The sequence below is a fragment of the Tenrec ecaudatus genome, chromosome 2, assembly GCF_050624435.1.
Source record: "Tenrec ecaudatus isolate mTenEca1 chromosome 2, mTenEca1.hap1, whole genome shotgun sequence".
NCBI lineage: Eukaryota > Metazoa > Chordata > Mammalia > Afrosoricida > Tenrecidae > Tenrec > Tenrec ecaudatus.
In genome coordinates, this window is record NC_134531.1 from 112,693,747 (window position 1) to 112,711,929 (window position 18,183).

Below are 18,183 nucleotides of genomic sequence, written 5' to 3' on the forward strand. Positions count from 1 at the left end.
TACTTTGATCTTTTCATCCTTTCTTACCTTTTTAATGGCCTTTTACTTTCTTCATGGATAATGTGGTTGTTACATAATCTGCTGTCAACTGGAGACCTAAGAATGAAGCGGTGGAGTTTAGCCTGTCAATCAGGTTGCAGCTTGATGACCTCATTTGGAGGCGCTAAGGAGATAACTAGCTCGCTGGAGGCGGGACATTGACACTCTCTGGGAGACATTCCTGTTGAGAAGATACATGGAGTTATGCTAGAGCCCTGGAGCTGAAAGAGCCATATGGAGACCCCTGCCAGCGCTGAGATGCTTACAATGCCACTGGATCCACAAGATTTTCCACTTAGTAGCATGATTTTCCTGCATTCAGCATCATTGCATGTGCTGCATTGAGTCTGAAGAGGAATTTTACTTTGTACTGGACATATGGGCTAATATCAGACTTATGGACTTGGTCTGGACTGGGCTGGGATGCTTTCTCAATAGTCAATTGCTCTTATATATAAAGCTTTTTCTACACATATGAGTGTCTATGAATTTGGCTAAAATATTCTTGATGTCTTCCTTTCAGGTCTTCTTTCACTAGTGTTCAGTGCATTAAGTCTATTTCTGAGATGTTCTCAAAATTCAGGTGGGTTGTCCTCAAGGTCATATTTTGGATCTCATGCACTTGATTTAGTTCTTTTTCAGCTTCAATCTGAACTTACTGTTCAGATTGCAATGACCGCACAAAATTCACAGGCAATATTTACAATCAAAAGAGTTTATTATGGAAGTTAACAGGTTAACACAAATCAGGATCCGTAAACAGTAAGGATAGTCCTTGGTTCACAGTTGCACCTCTCCTCAGCCAACTCAAGTCTCAGTCAAGTCTCTCTCTCCAGGCCTCAGTCTCTTAGCCACATGGTCCCTGGGCCTCTGCCCCCATGGGCCAGGGAGCTGCCCTACCTCTCTACCTCACTGTCTCATCCCAGCATTGCTCCTGTTTCTGATCACGTGGTGTCTTTGCCTTGGCCTCTGGTCTCAGCCTGGCTCCTTTGCTCTGTCTCCTACAACATCTGCTACCTCTGGTCTCAGCCTGGCTCCTTTGCTCTGTCTCCTAAAACATCCGGTACCTCAGGTCTCAGCCTGGCTCCTTTGCTCTGTCTCCTAAATCATCCGGTGTCTCTGGTCTCAGCCTGGCTCCTTTGCTCTGTCTCCTAAAACAGCCGGTACCTCAGGTCTCAGCCTGGCTCCTTTGCTCTGTCTCCTAAAACATCCGGTGTCTCTGGTCTCAGCCTGGCTCCTTTGCTCTGTCTCCTACAACATCTGGTGTCTCTGGTCTCAGTCTGGCTCCTTTGCTCTGTCTCCTACAACATCTGGTGTCTCTGGTCTCAGTCTGGTTCCTTTGTGCTGTCTCCTACAACATCTGGTGTCTCTGGTCTCAGTGTGGCTCCTTCAACATCTGCTGCCTCTGGTCTCAGCCTCTACCACATAAGACAAAGAACTCAAATGTGCCCCACTGCAGGCTCTTTCTTGATGGTCATGATAGTTCTCCCACTTTCTGCCTCTGAGACACTGCTTTATAGCCACAGGGACGGCAACTAAGCTGAACTAAACACAACCTGTTTCTATAATCCCACCCAATCATTTGGTAGTAGTTATAGAGTCATGGATAGAAGAGCCATAATAAAAAGTTTCACTTTACCAAATCAGTCAGGACCCTTATCTTTGGTGTGCCTGCAGGCAGGCAAGGTTACAAAACTCTTTTAGGGCTTACAATAAATACCCAAATGGCATGCCACTGCCCTTTAAGATTCAACCCTAAAGGCACTCAGTTCTAGCTCTATGTGTTGGCCAATCCAGCTCCCCAGAGGCACCAATTCCACAAGCCAGCTTCCTGCCCAGAGGCACTCAAAATTACCTACTATATGGATTGGGAAGCTAACCATTTTGTCTCATGCTCTAGCTCCTGGTTCTGCTGCTGCTGCTCCTCTATCATTCCTTTGGGTCAATATTACCTCCTGGATCAATGAGATTCGGGCACAAGGATCTCAGGGTCCAAAGAACACAGTTCACACCTGGCTTTTCTCTCTTACCATTAGTAAAATCTTCCCTCCTGTTTCTGAGATGGATCATTTCATACTCACCAGGATGACAATCACAATTAGCTTGACAACCATTCACAGCTAAATCATATAATCCAATCAATATCCTCCCCCACCTTCTTCCCCAGACCCATTAGGAAAACTAAGTTCTTTTGTTAGGAAAAGCCATAGTAAACAATTTACTGCAATGCAGGGCACCATAGAAATGGTTCTTCACTCTTAAGGGCCAGAGGACAATCGAATTTCTCTGTCATGGAATGTGGAAAATAACATATTCAGTGGAAAGTGTGGTCAGCAATTACTCTTAAAATTTGCAAAGAAAAAGATGGAAAGAACCTTTAATTACATACTTGAAATGGTGGATCAGGAGACCTTACATTCTATCTGTCTCTTCTGTTCCTATTCTATGAGCGAGTTGGGTTAGAAGTTGGTTTGGTTTGTGTTTGATTGTTGTTATTACTACACCAGAGTATCAAAAAGAGGGAAATTAGGCTTTGATTTAAGGGATGATTGAAGCAAGGTGGAGGTGAGCAAAATGAAATCAGTCCCTAATTCTCATGGCCACTGAGCCCCTTGTTGACTCATAGTGACCATCAAGTTTCGGAGGCTATAAGAGGGTATAAAAATGCCTCATCTTTCTCCTACAAAGTGGCTGGTAGACTTCAACTGCTGACCTTTTGGTTAACAGCTAGTATCCCAATGCATAAACAACTAGCCACAAGGGCTCTTTAGAGTATGGCGAACAAACCTGGAGTTGTGACCTAGGTGGTAGGATAGTTAAGTTTTTCATGCCAACATGGCACCTGTAAGAAAATATGGATGGAGTTTAACCTGTCAATCGGGTTACAGCCTGAAGACCTCCCTTGGAGTTGTGACAAAGATATATAGCTCTATGGAGGCCAGTCCCCCCACCCAACCCCCCGCCTTCACCTTCATGCAGGCTGACCTTCATTGTTGCCAGAGCCCTGCTATCACTGCCATTGGATCCGCACGACTCTGCACTCCCCACCCTGTGATATTCCTGCATTCTGCGGTATCACTTGTGACTGTATGGTCTAGTAGCAAACTCGTGGACTGGAGTTGGATGTTTTCTTGATATATAATTACTTGTCAATATAAAGCTCTTTTACATCTAGATGAGTGTCACTAGATTTGTTTCTCTTGCCAACCTGGATGAACATGGTACCTGGGGAATGGAATAGGAGAGAAACAAATCATAAAGACGGGGAGTGGATGATTGTCTGACCTCTGCCTTATGGTAGTTTTTCTCCTTTAGCTAGCTGGAAGTCAGATATGGCTATGCAGCTTACTAGGATGTTTTTTCCTGAAAAGGACATGGGAAGTGAAAGTTTTGATTCCCAAAGTTGTCTTTGGTTATCCCTAACTGAAATGGCAAAAGTGAATTTGATACATGTAAATGTGCTGAGCTCAGGGAGCAAATATGCCCATTGAACTTCACTGAGACCATGATGCTTTGTCACAATGGCTTAAAGAAGACCCCACCCTGCCTCAGTGCAGCCAGAGATCTAAGGGCATGTTGCATATAAAAAGGGTAGTTTAGATAAGAAAGTATTGAATACTATTTTAAGAAAGCCCACATGGAAGAAGCACACCAGCCTGTGTGATCACAAGGTGTCAAAGTGATCGGGTATCAGGCATCAAAGAACAACAAAAAAAAATCATATCATTGAGAATGAGCGGCAGTGCAGAGTAGGGACCCAAAGTCCATCTATAGACAACTGGACAACCCCTTACAGAAAGGTTTTGAGGAGGAGATGAGTCAGTCAGGGTGCAGGGTAGCAACAATGAAATATACAACTTTCCTCTGTTCTTAAATACTTCCTGCTCCCCCACTATCATGATCCTAATTCTACCTTTCAAATCTGGCTAGACCAGAGGATGTACACTGGTACAGATAGGAAATGGAAACATAGGGAATCCAGGACAGATGATCCCTTCAGGACCAGTGATAAGAGTGGTGATAAGAGTGGTGATACCAGGAGGGTGGAGGAAAGGTGGGGTAGAAAGAGGGAATGGATTACAAGGATCTACATATAACCTCCTCCCTAGGGGACGGACAACAAAGAAGTGGATGAAGGGAGACGTTGGACAGTGGAAGACATGACAAAATAATAATAAGTTATAAATCATCAAGGGTTCATGAGGGAGGTGGGAGCAGGGAGGGAGGGTAAAAAGGAGGAGCTGATACCAAGGGCTCAAGTAGAAAGCAAATGTTTTGAGAGTGATGAGGGCAACAAATGTACAGATGTGCTTGACATCATGGATGGATGTATAGATTGTGATAAGAGTTGTATGAGTCCCCAATAAAATGATTTTTTTAAAAGAAAAAAATAACATGTTAGGATCTGGGTGCACTAGGAAAATACTGATCTTTTCTGCTTATTGTTGCAGATAAGCAACTATACATACATACATATTCATACATACATATTCATACATACATATTCATACATACTTTCCAATAATCACTTATATCACAGATATAAGTGATTATTGGAAAGTATGTATGAATATAGAGTTTGTAAACCCACTACCTTCAGCCATTAAATTGGTTCTGCTAATGGGTTAGTAGGAAATACCTGCAAAGAAGGCTTAGAAGAGATAAGCCCCACCCAGTGCCTTCAGGGCTCAGGGTATTTGCATTTGAAAAGACGTTCTTCAAGAGCTGTTGGCAGACTGAAGAGGGGGAAAAGCAGTCATTTGGGCCTTTTTGAATTTTGAACTATTGGTTTGCACCTGAAGCTGGAAAAATTTGGACCCATAAAGGAACTATTCTTTGTAGGACCCAAAGAAGTAATTATATGTCAAGAAAACATCTCAGCCAGTCCAACTCAAGTCCATAAGTCTGGTACTCATCTATAAGTCCCTCCTCAGACTCACACAATCACAAGCAATGATGCAGAATGCAGGAATATCACAGGTTGGTGAGTGCAGGTGAGAACAATGGCGGCATTAGGTGCATCACAGGGCTCTCGCAACAATCAGAGTCAGTCAGCAGGCTGGTGAAGGCAGACAGAGAAGGTGAGGTTCCCAGGGCCCTCCGTATAAGAAGGTCACTTCCACAAGGAGGTACCATCCAGCGATGACCTAATTGAGGAGATGAATACAACTCCTATACTTTTATATTTCTTCAAATTGACATGCAATTATGTACCTACAACAGGTCGTGAGTATCCAGGAAAAGTAAGTATATAAGGCATGTCACTTTGGTATGTCTCTGATCACTTCCTGAAAAATGTTTTATCATTGCAAAACAGTCCTCCTATCAAAGCATTGTCTTTGCAAGTATACCTAAAATGCTACTTTTAAAGAAATGGATGTATTCTGTTTATGCCAATGCTGCCTCTCATCTTTCCTCCCACCAGCTGTGCCTCTTGTGGGGGGAGGCATAACAAGGTATTCCAAATTGTACAAGACGAATTTAGATTGTGCCTTGGATAGGAAAATGTGGAATAATTTTCAATAAACTGACTCAATGGATTCAAAGTTTAAATTAGAACTGATAAATATTATCAGTATATACCATACTCAATATTGAGCATATGAAGAAAATGAAATAAAATTAATTTATTCAAATAAAATTAAAAGTGAAATAACTTTCTCCGAAAAAATCTCCTCCTTAGAGGCCATAAAGACAGTGGCAATTCCGACTCATGGTGATCCCATGTGTGTTAGAGTGGAACTATAATCCACAGGACTTTCAGTGGCTGGTTTTTTCTGAAGTAGATCAATAGAGCTTTCTTCTGAAGTGCTTCTGAGTGGACTAAAATGTACAGCCTTATGGTTTGACGTCAATCATGGTAACCATTTGTACAGCTCAGGAAATCTACAGTGAGTTGAAACGATAAATGGAAGCAGCTATTAGGTAAGCATTCCAATATCTGATATATTTGTGCTCCCCTCACCCCATTAATTTTGGAAGTATGAAAAAAGAAAAATTAATATACCCTAAGATGAATCCATATTGTTGCAAAGCCTGACATTTATCCTCATAAATTTACTTCCCATAGTTATCCATATTCACTACCCTAAAAAAGGTAAAATAAAAATTAAACCTGCATTAATTCAAACATCTATTGATGATTTTTGATTGTTTATTTGTTTTGGTTTTGTTTTGTTCTGTATCATATCTGGGTACAGAGGCGAGAACAGAAGTTATTTCAAAATCTTAAAATCAAGCCTGGTGATATTTTTTCATTTGAAAACCTTGTGGCTCATTCCTGTATAGTGTAATCCAGCCTTACTAGCTTTCTTAAGAAATGCAAAGTATATGCTTTTTAAAGTTTATTTTTATGTGCTAACTTTTACACATCACCCACATTTTCTGGGTTAGGGTGAGAGAACAACCAACCACCGAAACATCTTGGCAATTCCATAATTACAGGTCATTCCCACTCATGTTACAACCTGACAACTACACTTCCGCTCCAGCTCTTCTCCACCTGCCCTCTCATGTCTGCACCCAGGCTGAGAAAGCCAACACACCTGGTCGCAGGGAGTCCCTGGGATGGGAAAACATTTGAGCACTGAGCTACTAAAGTAAGTGGTGCCGATCCAAGCACCCTCAAAGGCTGATTTGGGTGAAATCTTTCGGAAAGGTTTCAATCTTGAAAACCCATTAGAGCAGCTGTACTCTAACATAGACGTATGAGGTCACCGTGAGTCAGGCTCAACCAGACAGCAATTATTTAAAAGAGCAAGAGAATTAGCAGCAGTATGGCAGGACTCTTAAAGCTGCGGTTGGACACAGTATACATTAGATAATATTTGTTCAAGTACCACTAACCAAAGCAAGCCAAAAGTTCTCCCAACTGCTACATCAGGATTTACTACAAGCCTTGGGCAAAGATCAGGAATTCAATCTCCTTCCAGGGAAGGAACATAGATATTAAGAATGCGAATGTAATATACCAAACTCATTATTTTGGAAGCGGACACAATCAATATAAAACCGCGAAACCATTTTACATTTTCAGAATTTTACATATTTATATGCAGCTTCCTTCATTAATGGAGTCCTGATGATGCCATCAGGTAAGGTAAACATTAGGCTGCAGACCACAAGGTCGGTGGTTCAAATCCAGATGAAGCACTTCACTCCTGTAAAGATTCACAGCCTGAGAAGCCTCTATAATGTCGCTGTGAGTTGGAATCAGCTAGGTGGCAGGGGGTGGCGCAGTGTTGTTGTTTATCCACTAAACAAATATTCACCTATTTATGTTCCTCTTTTGTTCTAAACACACTTCTTTTCCTATGGTTTTCTTCTACGTGTGCTGATAATTCTGAATCCAATAACGTGCTTTCATCCCTTACGTGTACTCAGCACACCACATGTCTTTGTTTCTGTTCATTTAACATGCCCATGTCAACTTTTTTTGTTGTTTATTCCCAATAGTGATTTCACGTGCTTCCCCGGTTCAGTCATACTTTAGAAGAGTTGTGTGTGCATCAGTACAGTCAGTTCCAGAGCCTCCTCCCCTCCCCTGGATTCATTATTGCTCCTCATTTCCCGCCAACCCCCTCCATGTCCCTGCATCCCTGATAAGCCATACGCCAATTACTTTCTCCGTACATCGCTTATTTTAGGCTTTCTATCCTTGAAAACATACCCCCTTCAAAACAAACAAACAACAATAAAACAAAACAACAACAAAATTGAAAAGAAGAAAAAGACCAATACAATGATAGTAATGAACCAGAGGAAAAGGCCTCTATTGAGAAAAAAAAGCAGGGAATATTGAAGATTAGAGCAAATCCAAAATGGGTCAGGAGGGAGATCTAATGACCATGTACCAAATTTATCTGCCATCATCAAGTTCACAATAGTCTCTATCAGGGCGCACGGTGATTCACGTGCCTCGACTGTGGTCAGACAGGATCCCCCAGAGCCTTAATCGATGCAGGGTTCTTGCAGATGGGTTTGGGGCTCCCGCTGTCATCCACGGCTTTCTGGAAATTGAGTGCTCATAATTTAAGCTATGATACTTTTCCCTCCTTCAGATTTGGATTTCGTTATTTAGCATTCTTGGATCACATAGGCTGGTGTGCTCTTTCCAGGTGGACATATTTGATGTCTCATTTACGTCGCTGCTGTTTGAAGACACGTCTTTAAGAACACAGATGCTATTCTTTTTGATAGCCAGGCACCATGCCAAGCTCTGTTCTTGTTGGATGGTACATAGCAGTGAGTAAAACTGAACAAAGGGAAAAGATAAATTATGGTCCCACAGATCTTACCCACTAACGTATTAAAATAGAACGAAACAAGCCTAAGAAATAAGACTCCAAGGAGGTAAAAGCTCCCTCTTTCTCTTTTTTAAATAAATTTTTACATTTTGTTAGCATATTGGCTACTTTGAATCTGATCCTAAACATGACTAGAAATATGTGCTGCTATTGAGAAATCTAGAGTACAACTGAAAGTACAAGTAAGTTCAACATGGCAATAGACCAGTAATAAGCTATCATTCTGTTAACAACTTCTAAATTACCCAAACATACTAAGAGTTCAAGACGTTTTTGTGCCAAGTACTGTAAATTAAGTAATTTTTACTCTCCCAAGATTATGTGGATCAAGTATTTAAATTAGATGATGCTTTGCTTTTATTTTTATAATGCAATAATAACATTTTAGAGTTGTAAGAAACCTAAGAGGTTATCTATTCAGGCCCTGGCCATTTTACAAATGAGATATGCTTGGTAAGATCCTCTACATCATTGTTAAGGTCAAATATGATCATGTACTTATTTACTTACTATATCAGTAACTCGAGGTCAAGCATTATTACAGTGCCAAAATTATTTTTTTCATCAATAAAAAGCGTGTGGACAGCCCTTGACACAGGGTGTGTAAAAGGGGGGTAGAAGTGGGGAGTAAATAAAGAGATCAACTGGAACAAAAGAAGCACATGGAGGTGAAATGAAAAGAATGAGGTGAATGTTAAACTGGTTCTGAGTTCTAAGATGATTGTTTCCCAAACTAAGACTTCGAGGGTCGAGAGCCCACTGCTTACCACACTTGGAGGTTGATTCTCCAGGACTCCGCGACACTTTTTAGCTGAAACATCTGGCCAGATTCCCTTCACATTAAGTTGAGTTCCTTTTTTGAGCCCTTCGCTCTGCTTTGGACAAAAGCTCTCAATTTAGGAGTTCATTTAATCTTTCTCTCTTTATCCATGAGGCATCCTCACCTATCCAAGTCGCCCAAGTAATCCATTTTCTCGCCTAAGTAACCAGTTTTCATCACCCAGGAAATCTATGAAGGCTCCCCCTTTGGGGAGTTGAGAAGCCCCACTGCAGCTAAGTACCAGTTAAGAAATATAAAGCAGTCCTAGAGAATTAAATAACATCTTGGGCAAAATGGTTGCCTTAAGTCAGAACTGATTCATTAGCAACTATCTAGCTGTCTACCTATCTTTAATCTATCTATCTATCTATCTATCTATCTATCTATCTATCTATCTATCTACCTACCTACCTACCCTATCTGTGTCTATATGCATATTCTAAGGATCTCTCACATGTCTTAGGATAAGGCAAGAGTTGCTCACGAAGTTCTTCCCAACTACCCTTATCACTATGACATCAACACCTCCGGCACACACCTGGGCCACACTGATATGCTGGTTCTACGTAGGACACTGGCACACTCTGCTGTGCCGCCCACTATCAACAGATTCACTGTACTCCATAGTTGACAGGTATTTGGCATGAAAGTCAATCCCTCTGGGAAGTCGGGATTCCTCGGCAAAGATCTTTACTCAATGTGGGATATTCCCTGCATGTACTGTATGCTTGTAAGATGAGTGATTAGTACGAATCACAACATGACATCTAATTGTCTACATTCCTATGCATGGGAGAGTCCACACATGCCAGCATCATGCAAATTGGTTGCACCGCTCACCCTCTTTCCTGCTGGCTCTGACTGAAGCATCTGTTTGTCACAGAGGGTACTTCCCTGTGTGCCCAGAGTTGTTCCTGTGTCATAGCTGCTTCCCCCATTATTAGTTATTTACATCGATTTCTAAAAGGAAAACAATCACCCCTCAAGTAGACCAACTCAATGTTATTTCAACGTATGTCACTAATCCCCATAGGTTTATTTAAAAGCTTTACGTTTACATCTAATCATTCCCTATACCCATACACTGATTCATCAAAGAGAACTGGGACCACCAATGATATAGTCTAGTCCACAGTACGAAGATTTGTTTTGTTTTCTTTTTAAAATCATTTTATTGGGGGCTCATACAACTCTTATCACAATCCATGCATACATCCATTGTGTTAAGCACATTTGTACAAGTGTGACGAGATTTTAACGATCACACCACATCACTAATATTCATCATTTGGAAATAAATTTTAACATTAAAAATTGTTTATATAGTAAAATAAAACTGAAAACTGGTAGCTTTATGCCCTTGATGGTTATATTTTATAAACCTAAAAGTATTAATATTTATACCAAATAACAGAAATTGGTAGAATATGATAGAGTTGGTATAGACCTTACTCATAACAATGTATTATACAACGTGTTTATAAGAAGTATCTGAGAAATACATTACCATTTCTTTGAAACAACTCTTTTTGAAATGGCCATACATTCCTTGAATCTGGATATTTTGGGGGAATATTCATTTTTATGTTTTCTGAAGCATATTGTTTAAGACCTGGAAATTTATTTTTAACAGGATGAAACATGTTGATTGTTTTCCCATCATCAAGTTTACTTCTTGCAGAGATAGCCAACTTAGATAAAATAAGAAATAAGTCATGAACAAAAGCCTGCTCTCAACATTTCTGGGCTCAGTGAGTGTTTCTTTTCCTTGGGAAGGAAAGGAAGCTATAGTCCTTTACTATTATTAATCTTGTCTCTCTTTTACTCTCCCACCCCTGCACACACAAACATCTTTTTCTTTTTAAACTATCTCTTTCATAAGACCACTTAAAATTTTGCTATCATGTTATGTTTTGGATATCTTTATAAGACTTTGAAAACATGCTCTGGAATAAAGCAGGGCATAAATACATGTATATACTTAACATGATAAATATAAGGATGTTTTATTTATTCCTTTCCTAAGTACGGTTTTTGTTAAGTGCTGCCAAATGACCTCCAAGTCATAGTGGCCCTAGGTACAATAGAACACAGGTACAATAGAACACAGGTACAATAGAACACAGCACTACCCATCCTGTACCAGTTCCACAACCATTGTTGTGTATGGACCAATTGTGTCACTCCATCTTATTGAGAGTCTTTCTCATTTCTACAGACCCTCTCTCTACCAAGCCTATGTCCTTCAGAGATTAGTCCCTTCTGAATACAGGTCCATAATCTGTGTTGCTTTTGTTATGTGCCATTGAGTTGGTCCCAACTCACAGTGACGCCTATGTACAACAGAATGAAGCACTGTGTGGTCCTGGGTCCTCATCAAAATTGCTGTTATGCTTGATCTCATTGGTGCAATCACCGCGTCAATCATCTCATCAAGGATCGTCCTCTTTGACACCATCATCCGTTTTACCAAGTATGATGTCCCTTTCCAGAGACCGATCTCTCCTGATAGTATGTCCAATGTACTCGAGATGAAGTCTTGCCATCCTCAATTCTAAAGAGCATTCTGGGTGTACTTCTTCCAAGACAGATCTGTTTGTCCTTCTGGCAGTCCATGGCACTTTCAATGTCCTCCTTCAGCACCATCATTCCAATAGGTCCACTTTCTTTGGTCTTCCTTATTCAATGTCCAACTTTCATATGCATATGAAACTATTGAAAATACCCTGCCTTGGGCCAGGTGTTCCTTAGTCCTCAAAGAAACATCCTTGATTTTCAACACTATAAAGAGGTCCTGTGCAGCAGAGTTACCAAATGCAACACATTCTTTGATTTCTTGACTGCTGTTTCCATGAGCATTGGCTGTAGCTCCAAGCCAGATGAAATCTCCAACAACTTTGACCCTTTCCCCCTTTATCATAGTGGTATCTATTGGCCCAATTGTGAGGAGTTTTGTTTTTTTAATGCTGAGTCATAATTCATGTCGAAGGCTGCAATCTTTAATCTTCATCAGCAAGTACTTCAAGTCCTCCTCACTTTAAGCCAGCAAGGTTGTGTCATACGAAGGTTCTTCATATGCCTTCCTCCAGTCCTGATGCTGCATTCGTCTTCCTGTAGTCAGCTTTGGGGATTATTTGCTCGGCAAAGAAACTACATAACTGCGATGAAAGTATGCAACCCTGCTGCACAACTTTCCCGATTTCACACGATGCATCATTCCCTTGCTCTGTTTGAATGACTGCCTCTTGATCCACGTACAGCTTCTGAATGAGCACACTGTAGTGTTTTGGAATTCTCATTCTTCTCATTGCTATCTATAGTTAACTTAGATTCACACAGTTGGATGCCTTTGCGTAATAAATAAAATACAAACAAGCATTTTTCTGAAATTTTCTACTTTGAGACAAAATCCACCTGACATCAGCAACGAATATCCAGGGTCCCATGTCCTCTTCTGAATCTTCCTTGAGTTTCTGGCAGCTCTCTGTTAATATACTGCTGAAGCCGTTGAATGAGCTGTTCAATAGTTGACAATGTCCCCCTGTTATTCTTCAGAAACAGACAGCCTGTAGCTTCTTTGGAGTCTGTTCTCAGTCTGTAAGCTCTGTTGAAATATGTTCACCATGGGTGATCCTGCAGGTATTTGAGATACCAGTGACAAAGTTTCCAGCATCACAGTCACATGTAAGCCACCACAGTAGCGACAAACTAACAGATGAGCGGTGGAGCGTATATACCATAGTATGTAAAACGAAGTCTTCCCATCTTTCCTTCTAGGGAGCATGCTGATTGCCAAACTACTTCAATGAGTTTCATTTGGTAAACATCATAATATGAATTTTTTATAAGAATCTTTCTTCTCTTGTAACGTATAAAACATAAGTGAATACTCAAATCATAAATTTTATCAGTGTGTATATTATTTTTCCTTCTTACTATAAATCTGGTTTTAGAAGTGGCTTTGGTCAGAAGGCTCTTGCAAGATTATTAAGAATTTAGAAATTATTGTCAAACGTATGGTTGTAATTCCTAAAAACAATCTGTTTGTGATTGGTGCAATTAAAAAAAGTACCATGAAGTGATATGTAAATATCCCGATTTTAGGGTCACAACACAGTGAAAGTTTAATGAGATTTAAAATTAACATTGTTGAGATTGAATCGTTCAGTTGTATGAAAGGTGATACCTGACCATAAAACTGTGTAAAAGAAACAAGGATGTCTCTTAGGTGAACCAGAGGCAGATAAAAACATAGATTGAGAATGGATTTGGGGTTCTCCCTTAATCCTAGCTCCAACCTAAGAACCATTTGTTCCTATGACAAGGCCCTGCTCAACCCACACCAGACCCTTAATCTGGTAAGAAGGTAGGAGAGTTGGCCTGTGAGGAATTTTGAACAATATTCCCTACAAGCCATCCTGCCACATATAAAATGAGTCCACTGAGCAGTAGGGAGTGTGAGCTGTCACTAAGAAGATCCAGGAGTGGAGGGCATTCTCTGACCCCGGGGTGTGGCTTACCCCTGTCTAACCTTTTGATCTTGGACTGAACAACCCACCCCCCACCACCACCACATGAGACATTTCCTAAAACTTTAGTGAGTCCTGAGGGACATTGTGGTGATTTGAAGAGCCCAGAAAGGTGAAGGAAAATATTCAAAGGAGGAGTGGGGGTGGGGAATAGAGCAGGCTATTGCAAGAGTTGGACTTTGGGGAGCTTCTCAATATCCCACACCTTGGGACTAATTTTATATTCATTCCTAAGAAAACATATTATTACCACACCAGGCCTGTTACATGTTGGATTCCCAACAAACTAAATCATAAATTATGTTATATTTCTAATACTTTTTTATTAACAGTAGGCTAATTCTTTCGTGTCTTCTCTCTTTGATATTGTAGAAATAACAAACCAACACTGGAATCACTCCACCACTGAATTTCTTGAAATATGGGACTACAAACATCTTTCTTGTTTATACTACATTTGTTATTCTAGTACTTTCAACAGAGGGTAAGGAGAAGGTGGGGGGAGAGAGGGGGAAGCAATCACAATGATCTACATATAACCCCCTCCCAGGGAGGTGGACAACATAAAATGGGTGAAGGGAGATAGCAGTTGGTGTAAGTATCAAGGGTTTGTGAGGGAGGTAGTATGGGGGAGGGGTAAAATAAGCTGATACCAAGGGCTCAAGTAGAAAGAAAATGTTTTGAAAATGATGATGGCAACATATGTACAAACTTGCTTGACACACTGGATGGATGGATGGATTGTGATAAGAGCTGTACACGTCCCCAATAAAATGATTTGAAAAAAGAAAGTAGAATCTCCATTCTTCAGGCTTAAAAAATAATGTACTATTTCACCAGTATGTATTGACTGTGTTGCTCTTGAAAAGGATCTTTCAACTTTTAACCCAGGGTAGCTGTGAATGTGACCTTGTTTGAAAGGTTTGGAAAAGGTTATCAGTGAACACAGGGCAGGGCAGCCTAGTCCCGAGTACTCTCCTTATAGAGAAGAACAGACACAGACATATAGAGAGGAAGGTGTGCCGAGCACCGTGAGGATGCAAACGCATGCTAAGGAATGTGTGGGGCTGTTAGATACCAAGAGAAACAAATGTCTTCAGAACCATGTTGGTCCAGGGAAAATGCTTGATTTTATGTGTATTCTTCAGAACTTGGAGACAATACATTTTTATTCCAAGTCATTGAAGGAAAACAGGTTTTATACATCTTCATGTTGTTGTCCTTTTTTTCTGATAGCTCTCTTCTTACTAAATAAATCTTACATAGCTTATAATGAGTGCTTTGGGACATCCAAGTTCTAGGGTGGAACCTTCTTTGTTCCCTAAAGCTATGAAACCCCACGTCACCCATTAGAGAGTCAGGAGAGATGAACCAGCCCTGCTGCCACCTGGGAGCACTTCTTAGATAAGTCCTCTAATAAATTTGCTTTCACTCATGGAGTTGCTCATCTCCTTGTTCAGTCTCCTAGCACCAGAGAGAACTTTTAAGTTACTGGTCCATGCTAAGACACTTGGTGAACCATCAGGCAGGCAGACAGACAAGAAGATAGGGTTAGTCACAGTGGGGATGAGATATCTGCAGGAAAAATACTAAGTTGGCCAGCAACCTCCATGTGGGGAGTTATGATCTAAACCCTTAATGTATGTGTACTGGTACATGCCAGTGGGGACACCGTGATCCTACATAGTGTAGTGGTTATGAGCGGGCTGTGATCCTCAAGGCCAATAGTTGGAAACTACCAGCTGCTCCTTGGGAGAAAGATGGGGCTTTTACTCCATAAAGAGTTTGTATCAGAAGCCCACAGAGGCAGTTCTATCCTATCCCAAAAGGCTGCTATGAATTGCCATCGACTAACTGGTAGTGCGCTTTTGAAGACTCCAAGAGACACAGAAGGGTGACCTCGATGGGATGGCCAGTGATCTGGGCAGTTTTGCTGGCCGCCAACGCCTAGTTAGCTGCAAAAGTGTGCAGTCCGAGCAGGGCGGGAAGAATGCTGGTGAATGGCCATGGAAACGCTCCGCATCACCGCAGCCCTGAGCCAGGTGAGCAGCTGGAGAAAATCCCCCGTGGGGATGAAATGGAGCAGACTGGGCAAGCAGCCTCATCTCCATAGGCAGGAGTCCCACACTGAGGTCCCACTCCACCTAACCCCAGCCCTTCCATCTCGCTCAGGACACAAGGGTAAAGCAAGCAAGCAAAGGAGAGAGAGCACAAGCAAGTGCCAGCCGGACTGGGCAAGCTTCCATATGTGTGACAAGCCAGAACACTGCCGGCCTATCCCCTTTGCTTTCCTCATCTCTCCCTCTCACGAAGCACTACCACGATAGTGCCTATGGTCAAAGTCAGCTACAAGGAGCTCAAGTCCTACCACAATAAAGTCAGATAATGAATTCATTGCTTCAGGAATGAGAGCAAAGATCTGACAGCTGTCCCACTCTCCCCCAACACCCCTCCAGCAGCAACTGTGCCTGGCCTGAAATAGCTGAGCTAGTTGATACTGAAAGGGCTAGAGCAAAGGTGGCGTGAACTATGGGAAGAGAAAAAGGCCAAGAAAACTGCAGCCTGACCATCGAAAACCCCTCAAGAATAACTAAGAAGGTGGCCTCAGCAGTTGCCAGAACATGAGGAAGTTACCTTTTGCTTCCTGGAGTATCCTGCCAGTCACTAGGGACTAGGGGTGGGGCCAAGGTCACACACAAGTCACTGCGAGTTGAGGCCGCTATAGCTTTGGTCAAAAACAAACAACAAGTACTAGCTCTGGTCAACGCATCCCTTATGGTGGAGACCCTGAACTGTTTCAAGCATTGTCTATGGGCAATTGATATTCGAGGGGTGGTGTTTTCATGGGAAGATTCCGGCTGTAGGTACAAATAGTAAAAGCAGTTCTAGCTGGGACGAAGAGGACCCTGCCTCCACTAAAAAGAAGGGCAACCAGACGCTATAAATTTCCTGGCAGACGTAAGGAAATTAGGGAGATCATTTTTTAGAATGGAAAAGAATAGGTATAATCTGGCAAGACGAGAGTGCTTTTCATAGCCTGTGGGTCCTATGATGATACTTGATGGGTCCCAGCATGTGATCATGCACTATAGGGAACTGAACAAAGTGATCGCCTCTTTCCCCCAAGCCCCTGCCCACCCCGGGCTGGGGCTGCAGTTCCAAATATACCGGCCCTCTTAGAAACGTTAGTGGAGACCCGGGCATATCTCATTTGGTGTCACACCTGGCTAATGCGATCCTTAGCATCCCTCTTGCTCAGAACTGATTTGCCTTCACATGGGAAGTACAACCATGAGTAGTCTTAGTGCTGCCCCGGCAATATCTACAGTAGCTCCACCATGGCTACTAGGGAATTGAGCCTGTTTTCGTCAGTGTCCCTTGGTTTAATTACAATGATGACATCATGTTAACGCCAAAAGATGTCTCTCTGGTACAGGATTGTCTAGGTGGGGAGAAGGACTGTGGACCTCTAAAAGCTGCAGGGGTACACTGAAGTGAAATCACTTGGTATGGCTTCCTAGGGAAAGTTTTTGTCAACTCGCTGCCATCTAGTTGATTCCAATTCACAGCAATGCTAAGGAGAGGGTGGTGCTGCCCTGTGGGTTTCTGAGACTGTAATTCTCTAAGGAGTAGAAAGCCTCAACTTTCTTCAGTAGAGCGAATGGAAGTGTAGAACTGCTGAACTTACAGTTAGCACCCCAACCTGTAACCACTCTACCGCTAGGGTTTCTTGTAACTTCTACCAAATATCTGGGTGGGAGGATTCAATAAAGTGTACAGTGTACAGCAGCGGTTCTCAATCTGTGAATGGAGACCCCTTTGGGGGTCAAATGACCCTTTCACAGGGGTCACCCAATTCATAAAAGTAGCAAAATTATAGTTATGAAGTAGCAATGAAAATCATTTTATGATTTGGGGGTTCACCACAACATGAGGAGCTATATGAAAGGGTCGTGGACTGAGGAAGGTTGTGAAGCACTGGGTGTCAGGTTTGTCACTCCATTAAGCATAGAACGAGCTATCTCAAAGCAGGAAGAATCCCACAACCAGCAGAAAGAAGAGCCGGGAGCAGAGCAGGTCTCAGATCCCTGCAGGGAGATGCAGTGGCGCCAGAGACGACAGAGAAGCAGCAGAAACCGTGAGACAGGGCAGTGGGCTTCCAAGCCCACTGAACAAGTAAAGCTGAGTGCCTTGGACAGGAGCCTGGCTTGCAGAATGAAGTGCCCTTTTGGCATCTGTCAACATTAAAGGAGCTTTGTAACCCTCGCCCAGCCAGAGCAGAAGACAAGGGACCATGTGGCTGAGGGGCCAGGATTCAGAGAGAGAAAGATAGGCCCGCCAGCATGGCTGAGAAGCACCACTGTGAGCAAGAGTGGCATCTTCAATTGAGTGTCATCTCTAAGTTCTGTGTGACCGTGGTGATGGATTATCGAACCATTGCCAGCAGACTCTGGTACACAGATGGCTCCAACCAAGTATTTGAAACAGA